Here is an 8,401-nt window from a genome sequence, read left to right on the forward strand (position 1 = left end):
ACTGGTTAACTGCAGTGCTCTTCTAACTAGCCTTCCTTCATGCACGATCAAACCTCAGCAAATGATGCAGAGAGTACAGACAGAGGCGCATTTGGTTTTCAATTAACCAACGAGAGTGCATGTTACACCTCTCTTTGTCTTGCTCCAGTGACTGCCAGTTGCCTCTCATATCAAGTTCAAGACACTAATACTTGGATTGGATATAGAAAAACCCTTAAAATATTATTGTAATGTAATGTCTCACTTTCATCTCTACTCTAGTCTGTACTTCTCTGACTAAAGGCTGGTTCAACTTCACACGGCAGGATAATTAGGCCGATTTTAGCCCCGATTCACCCCTTCCGACAATCTTAAGGATGCTCCGATTATCGTAAAATAATCTGATCAGATATTCCTGCCGTGTGTGGTGTGTTAAGACTGCTCTCGTCTGCTCGGAAGGACATCGGGACCGCTCCCATCTCAAATCGGGGATATCCAACATGTTGGATTTTTTTGGCCCGATTTCTCCTTGTGTGTGGTGTCCCCCAGGGACAAACGAGCACACAGCCTGTGGACTGTGGCGTGTAGCCAATCAGAAAGCGAAGTGGAGAGGAAGCATCGGGAAACAAAATCAAAACAGCCGGCAGCATGGCGCACCAGAAAGTCCGGTGGACGTCGGAGATGGAGGATAACGGGGGTTTTTTTTGGTTAAAAACAAACTACAAACTATCGACCTGGGAACTATGGTCCTGGGAACTATGACCTGTGACCGAAACTATGACCTGGGAATGCTCGGGAGTCAAATCGGTTTGTGTGTGATGTGTTGATTTTGCCGCAACCACACACTGTACGACCAAAACTGTTAGACCCATGATTTTTTAATCGCCGTGTGTGGGGTCTCTCAGGTTTGCAAAAATCGGCCGACAATTTTAAAATCGTCCCGTGTGAACCAGGCTTAATCTAGGAATTTGTACTGCCTCTTTAGGATGAATCACTTACTGTATGCTGTCTTCCAAGTCACTTTGGATAAAAGCGCCTGCCAATAAATAAATGGAAATGGAAGTGCTTGTGTATGTGCAACCCAAGTTGTTTCCATCTTGACCCCCAAAAATGGCAAAAACAAAGAAGCAGTCACCATCATTGCTCAAGTGTTTGTGTCATAGTTTTTTCTTATCAGTTTGTGTGTGTGTGTGTGTGTGTGTGTGTGTGTGTGTGTGTGTGTGTGTGTGTGTGTGTGTGTGTGTGTGTGTGTGTGTGTGTGTGTGTGTGTGTGTGAAACGAGGCAAAATATCTTGCAATTAACATAAAAATAAAAAAACATGCGAGTCTCAGCCCAGCAAGCAATTTTGCATTTAGAAGCCCTGACGTCTAGGCTAAAACAAGGCAATATTTGAGCTCTCAGTGAAAATTTTGTAGAGGTCTAAACATAGCCTAAGAACAGATGCACAGGCTACACATTGAACATGTTAAAGAAAAGAGACCAAACATCTTATCACTGTTGACTTTGCTTAGCCTACATGATGAAATAGCAAGTTATTTAGGCAAAAAAGACATGTAACCAAATTCAAGGTTATTGTGTCTAAAAGGTTCAAAATTGGTGTACTTAAATTATATATAGCCTCATCATATTGTACCTCACATGGTCTCGTCTTAGTAGACAGTCTGGCACCAACAAGAAAAGTAATTGACAAAATGTAATTCAAATGATCCTTTTTTGATAATCTATATTCCAATCAACCTTTAAAGTTGAGATGAAACGGAAGTAGCGAAAGATAATTTCTTCCATATTACAAAATACAATAAGTGAAACATCGAAAAAAAAAATGTAGGCGCAGTTTCAATTCATTGGTTGTTGATTGGATGGAGACACATCTTATTACGAGCTCGCAGTCGATTTATAGGCAGGGTTTATTGTGGACTAAATTAAGTCCGACATACAGTACGTAACCAGAGAGAAACCTGTTGTTTCACGGGAATATAGAGTTATTGAGCTAAACAAATGAAGAATATACATGGATGAATAATTCACAATAAGATCTATAACATGCACAAAATAGGTTGGGGTGAATTTTCATTTCATGCCAACTTCAATAATCCCATTCACATTTATTATTCAGTCACAACTGATAAATAGAGCCAGGATGATACTCTCATATGCAGTGTTCACTGTGTTCAGTTCACGACGACATTCACAAGCCCAAGATCAAGAACAAACCGCATGGTTAAGTATTCCGAGCTCTTGAATATGACAAGCAATTTTATAACAAACTGAATGTCCCTTAATTAGGCTAGGATGTAGAATACACAACGGGGTGGTCATTACCTCAGTGTTGCTGCCCTGTGAATGATCTTTCTGTGAACTCTGCTGTACTTGGGGGTCTTCACACAAATGTGGTTGGATAATGAGACTGAGATAATTAGGTCCACCTGTCATCTCTCTAGCATGTACACACCTTTGCGTAATAATGTAGGACTCTGAACTCTATAACCTCAATTTTCTTTCTCACGCACATGTGCATACTCAAAAGCAACTGGAAAAGGTTCTCTGTATCAATACACATTTGTTATTTTGTTTGTCCTTTTGAAGGCTCTCTCCGACAGTGCTCATTCAATTCTACTTACTTTGAAATTGAGCAAAGGAGGAGGCTGGTTTGATAAGCAACTATAAGGCACTGATTTATATCTTTAACTGTTGGCTTACTGATACTCGCACGCTTGTGTGAGCTGTGGATAACGCACTTTCTGAAGCACGAGGTATATGTCGTCTATCACACTCATGCAAACATGCTTAAGAACATGCACGCAAATCCCCATACATGGATTAATCTAAAGGTAATGTAAAGGTAAGATGAATTCAGGACCCAACTAGCACATGTACCTACCCCTACAGATGAAGTTTGACACATTATTTGACCTAATCGTGAGGACATATTCAAAAGTAGTCTTTTTGAAACCTCTTTTAAATTTGTGTCTCTGTGTCACTAACTTGGAATGCACAAGGAGCTCCCATCCCTCCTCTATAATTTAGATGTTCCCTCTCTCAGGTTAACCTACATTCCCTTCCATCTGGTCTAGTCTTCTGTCTATCTGTTCATCATCATCTCTTCCATGTATCTGTCCGAACTACTTCATGTAAGACTTGTCAACTGTCCATACTCTAAACAGTGTTGTCACATCAAACGTTTCCTGTAGTGTATCTATTTTAACTAAACACCAACCATCCCTACGGCAAAACCATGTTTACATCTTTCTTTTCTGTTTCTTCTTGTCTAGTGAAAAGAAAAACTGAACTTTAAGCAGAGACTATGTGCTGGCATCAGGTGGAGAGAGATGGTAATACAACCATGTTTAACTATGATTTAAAGCAGGAATAGGTCAACTCAAGGAGATCTATTATACCACAGAGAGCTATCCATTTCTGGTATCCATCAGCTGAATCTTAAATGCCATGTGACTAATGACACTGGAACTAAAAGAAACATCTGAACGAAAACATCCCGATGGCTGGCAGCAACACAAGAACACACAATCTCAAGCTCTAATACAACAATTAGCCTGTATTGTAAATACATATTTGCAATTTACAAGTTGCATTCAACATGCAAAAAAATTAAAATAAAATAAAAAAATGCTAAAAAAGGTATAACGTTAGGCTACATACTTTTGATTGCTTGTCAATCGAGAAACCAGCTTTTTTTAGCTGGGAGAATGTGTCGTAATACCAGGCTAATATACATTTGAATATTGAATACATAGATCTAACGTTATATATAGCCTAATATAATATTATATATTTATAAAAACGGCTAACTGATTGTGATTGGGTCAAGAACGTTAGCTGTTTTAATCACGAACACTAGCACTAGCAACAGCAACATAAACACGTTCTCATATTGTTCATTTAAGCTTACAGAGGAGTATGAGTTCGAGTGTAAGCGAGTGTAACGTTAACGTTACCTGTTACAGTAGTAGAAATTTCCTGCAGGTCAGTCCAGTATTCGTAATAAAATGACCGTGAATGGCCTCAGCGATTTAGCCTAGGAAAGGGTTTTTCCCGTGCCCTGACACGATATTCGTTTGTCAGCATCTTGCCGTGTTCACAAGTTTCAGACCTTTCAATATAAAAGCCTTGTCTACTGACAGACTCACTCATAAAGACAGTCTTTGTCGCCATCTATTGGCGAAATAATAACTTCTGTTGCATCATTGCATGTTCGCGGGTGGGACTATTTTCTTCAGCGGAAGGAAGGCTTTTGGTGATTTTACTTCATGAAAGTTGCATTGATACAAATTTTTTTGGCTTTAGTATTTTTAGTAAAACGGTAACCGTTTTAAAAAAGCAAAAAGCATTATTTGAGTGTCTCTGTTACCCTGATGGCGTTTTGTTTTTGTGTGTATGACCATGTACTCTGTCTATATACAACTATTGTTTTATGGACAGGCAACATGAACATTTGTGGTATTTTGTTTTACTGTGTTATTATGGTGGTTATAAGTAAATTTTATTGTAAAAATCTGATTTTAGTAGTTCAAGTAGACTTGAAAATAACATTACCTCACTTAATGAAATATACGTCTATAAGCTGTAAAATATGCAGGCATCAATTTGCCATCCCCTAATACCTGAAATATTTTTAATGTAGTTTTTAATGGTGAATTTCTGGCAACCACCATTTTTTCCCCCAGTTAATTTAACATGATTTTTTTACAGTGTATATTAGAACAGTTATAGCATGTCACTCCTCAAAAAGCTGCAGGATTTTAGTTATAATTTATGTTCATAACACAAAAGTGTGGGACAGGTTATGCAGTTTAATACTTATGATTAGGGGATTGGAATTCCCCTTACTGTGAACAATAGCAACAGTGAAGCTTGCCATGGCATGCAAAACTGAAGTGTAAGTTTTGGATATGTGAAGCAAGTTTCCATCTACTTTCTATAAGTGATGGGAACTGTAAGTGCATGTGTTTGTTGTACAGTAGATTGTGTGATTATGCACATTTCGATGAAAGAACACACACAAAAAAACTGTTTTTCTCTGTCTCAGTCTCTCTGCCTAAAAGAAAAGGCATGTACAATGAGGCCAAAGAGTAATATGACTCCTCTGTTTCCAGTAAATTAGGCTGAGTATGTCACCGAATGTGCAAGCTAAAGTTTTGCTGTACAGTAAACGCACACTGTGACTCATACAGAAGTGAGGGAGAGAGGGATTGTTCCACGCTAAGTTTTGGCTAAACTCCAGGCTCCACTTTGATGCCAGAGGGTCTCCTTCTGTGCAAACTCACCTTCACACTGAGGGATTCGAAGGCTTGCAGAAAGCAGCCAGCGCGTTTAGCTCTGCTAACCTCATAATCTACAGACATTACACATGTTGTCTTTGTTTTTTTAAAGACTATTTTTTTCCAAAAAATGGCTTAAACTGTTATTTTACTGTCATACCTCCATAACCAAGCAACCAAACCGGATGTTGACTGGGATTTGGATCTGTGTTGAAGCATCAACACAAGTACTGTGTTTAATGGCCGCTTTTTCCATAGTAACAAAATCCTGTTGTTGTTTTGGAGCACTGATTTTCAATGACGGCCATATGCTCCCCTGATAGTTCCCAGAAGCTAAAGAGAGCTTGCGATGGAGAGTTGTGCAGTCAGAATGAACAGCAGATATTTTCCAGGCCACTGTGTGAAAAAAGAAAAAAACACAATGCACCTGAATCATTAATAGGCCTCAGGAGGATATAGAGTGTTAGAGAGAAAGAGATTGAACGAGAGTGAGAGAGAGATTAAAACAAAGATGTGCAGGATGGGTGGAATTGCCTTCCTGAAGGGTGGTGAGAGAGCAGTCACATCTTTACATGAGCGGTATTCTCTATAACGAAACTTGAGTATACTAAACAAATTCCCTGTTAAAATGTTCAGTATTGCTAGTCAACAGCATATGTGTTTGGGAGGGGATGCTGGTGTGCTGCTGTTCCTACCACTATTTTAAGCTTAAACCAGCTTCAGCAGAAATCATTTTCTAATTGGCTAACCTTCTTTTTTTGCCGTAAAATAAACGGATAAAGTCCTGACAGACTTTTCTAAGGATTGTCTTACAGTACTGTTTTTAGACACTTAAATTGAAATTAAATAAATATGTTTAATAGCTTAAATTTATATTAAAATAATGAAAGAATTATGGTGTACTGTAAACTGAAATATACTTTAATGTCATTTTTATTGAAACCTGCCTGTCAACGTATTTCCATACTTCCGCGCACCCTGCTCGCGCAGACATCACACGTCATCCGCGCGTTGCACGCTACGCCGAGTTAGACAGACATCAGTCACAGAGCACCGCAACCAAAACAGCAGCCGCCTTTACACTTCCTCCTGAACCAAACAACGATCTTAAGGCTGATTACTTCTGCGTCGGACCTACGCCGGAGCCACTACGCTGTAGGCAACGCGTTGGTTTTCGTTTATACTTCTGCGTCGTTGTCCGCGTTGACGCGCAATTACACATGCAGAGGGAGCGTGTGAAACCCAAGGGAGGGGTTCTAGCAGTGCACGTCAGGGTACGCCGGAGGGTACGCGCGCTACACACAGCCTACGGCGTAGCTACGGCGTGAGTTCGACGCAGAAGTATAAATCAGCCTTTATGCTGCCTTCACGCAATAACTACCGTAATTTGGAAGAGATGGAAACCCTACTCAGAGCGGTTTGTGACTCAAATTTATGTCTTTTTCAGTACAAGACTATCAACACCGAAATTAATCTGCAGCAGTCATGTGGTAGCCTACAGATCAGTGCTCTTTAAGTTGTTTATGTTCAGTGTCCCGGGTTGAGGTAATGGTTGTAAGTGAGGACTCAAGGATGCAGAGGAATATGGACTTTATAGTTTATTAAACAGAAACTACCCCGTGGGGGGAAATATGCTACTTGACTAGGTAGGCAGACTCACAACATGACTGACTACATACACAACAGGACTCATCAGACAGGCAGGGTAACAACAGCTTGCAATGATGTGTGACAACGATCTAGCCCAGGACAGCAAACACAAAAATAGGACATGAAACAAGCCAGGTAATGAGGGAGGACAAGTGGGACGACTGAACCAATAATCAGATAAGGGCGGACAGGGTCAGACAATAGACAGGAGAGCACATGGCACATGGAAGCATAACAAGACAAGCCATGTGCTCACATCAAACATGAATCACACACAAGCACATGACCAGCGATAACCAATCGCTACGAGCTTACATAGAACGAGACAAGAACACGCAGCTAATGAGGGACACTCATAAGCCGCATGTTCACACAGAACAAGATAACATGAACGCACGCAACTAGTGAGAAACTCTACTGAATGCGACGCAGCACAAGACAGAAACACAACAGAAAAGCACACAGCCGTGGAAACACGCTTCACGTGCAGAACAGAACACAACAAGACACACACAAAGACAGGAGAATACGGGACACAGGGCCTCGCGCTTTGCAGGGCCTTGTGAATTGTTTTTTTGGTGAAAAATATATTTTTAAATATGCACACATTCACTCAAATCATATTCTTAAAATGCAGAAACCGGCTCTGTTAATGTATCTGGTCCTGTCACATTTAAACGAATTACATGAAACAGAATCGCGTAAATTATATAGGCTATATTCATTTCAAAATCAAAATGGCAACATTTGACAAAAAAGTCGATTAGATCACTCGATTGCTGTCGGTTGTTTAACATTTCTATCGTAAACCAGTTGATATTTATTATGTTTAGCTATACCTTACCTTGAACTCTTGCACCATTAAAACTGAAGCATTGCGCTGGAATTCGCACCGCCTAAGTACATATACATTTTTTGTCATCCTAACAACATGCAGAGCGGTACAGTGCCAGGCAGCATCAAGAAAATCTTGGTGGAGTGTCTCTCTCTCAATGTCTATTTATATTGAACACACTGGTTAAAATGTGTTCGTGTATCAAATAAAGATCTAATAAAAACCGTCCCGGGATTTGCCTACCAAACCCATGACTCACGTGGGGCCTCTTGTCCACTAACTCGCACTGGGCCTCGCACCATGCTCGCGACGGCCCTGATTATTATCGTAATGTTATGTGGTTTGAGACAAGAGATAATTTAACAGCATCTCTTTTCTCGTGACGCTTTGTAAACTCTGTTGTGCTGTGTCTCATGTGTTTTGAAGAAGGTGTAGCTTTGGAGATGTTCTGAAAGGAGGGTGGGATCTCATGCTTTCAAAGCTAATTTGCTATTGCTAGCTCCTCCGAAAATTGCCTACCCTACCTTTAAGCACACTTCTATTTCACAATGGGACCATGGCTGTCATGCAAGATGTTCTGCCGATAAAATATCTAATATGGCTTCTGACGTCTCTGTATAGTGAACGTATTGTTTGGACTACTACTATGAATCATGC

At 40.2% G+C, this 8,401-nt stretch overlaps 1 protein-coding gene across 4 annotated transcripts in view; it reads right to left on the minus strand.

Annotated features, from left to right (window-relative positions):
• fam131bb (family with sequence similarity 131 member Bb) overlaps nt 1-4,105 on the minus strand; it is a 68,627-nt gene extending 64,522 nt beyond the window's left edge. For 3 of the 4 annotated variants that reach the window (XM_079626437.1, XM_079626436.1, XM_079626434.1), the window contains exon 1: nt 3,937-4,074. The gene's annotated coding sequence lies outside the window, so the exon portion shown is untranslated. Of the gene's footprint in view, nt 1-3,936 lie in introns of all 4 variants that reach the window. The other variant, XM_079626435.1, reaches the window with a different exon arrangement.
• Nucleotides 4,106-8,401: the final 4,296 nt, after the last annotated feature.

The sequence above is a fragment of the Phoxinus phoxinus genome (assembly GCF_949152265.1).
Source record: "Phoxinus phoxinus genome assembly, chromosome: 10".
NCBI lineage: Eukaryota > Metazoa > Chordata > Actinopteri > Cypriniformes > Leuciscidae > Phoxinus > Phoxinus phoxinus.